The sequence below is a fragment of the Austrofundulus limnaeus genome, unplaced genomic scaffold (genome assembly GCF_001266775.1).
Source record: "Austrofundulus limnaeus strain Quisiro unplaced genomic scaffold, Austrofundulus_limnaeus-1.0 Scaffold343, whole genome shotgun sequence".
In the NCBI taxonomy this organism is placed as follows: Eukaryota; Metazoa; Chordata; class Actinopteri; order Cyprinodontiformes; family Rivulidae; genus Austrofundulus; species Austrofundulus limnaeus.
The window spans coordinates 378,732-379,325 of NW_013952745.1; the positions used below are offsets into that span (position 1 = coordinate 378,732).

The 594-nt window shown below is 40.1% G+C and overlaps 1 protein-coding gene across 1 annotated transcript in view; it reads right to left on the minus strand.

Annotated features, from left to right (window-relative positions):
• The window catches only part of LOC106527815 (far upstream element-binding protein 3), a 21,180-nt gene that overhangs the window by 4,790 nt on the left and 15,796 nt on the right, over positions 1-594 (minus strand). The window lies entirely within an intron of this gene.

A 594-nucleotide genomic window follows, 5' to 3' on the forward strand; every position in this document is an offset into this window, starting at 1 on the left:
CACACACACACACACACACACACACACACACACACACACACACACACACACACACACACACAGTTTAAGAGGTGTGTATTGTAGAGCACATCTACATAATGTGCTCGACAATGAGCAGCTTTTAAAGCTTTTAGCTCAAAGACTGGGAGGAAACGGTTCTGAACTCGTCTCAAGGTTATTGTCTGACAGAACTCAGTGTTTCACAATAAAAGCCTAAACATCAGCTGATCTCAGGACCTGCTGGAGTCTTTCATGTTTAATGTTTTATAGGTCAGAGTTCAGCTAACTAAAACAATCTAAACGTTTCTCTGAAACAAAGAAAAGGTTCAGATACAAAGATTAATGTGTTAAATGTGACACAACATGTTTTGATTGAAGGACAGAAAGAGGAGCTGCTAACGGTAAAATAAATAGAAGAAGCCGAAGCTATCGGTAAAAGAGACAAAAAGAGGTGGAGCTAATGGTAGAAGAAACAAAAAGAGGAGGAGCTAATGGTAGAGGAAACAAAAAGAGGAGGAGCTAATGGTAGAGGAAACAAAAAGAGGAGGAGCTAATGGTAGAGGAAACAAAAAGAGGAGGAGCTAATGGTAGAGG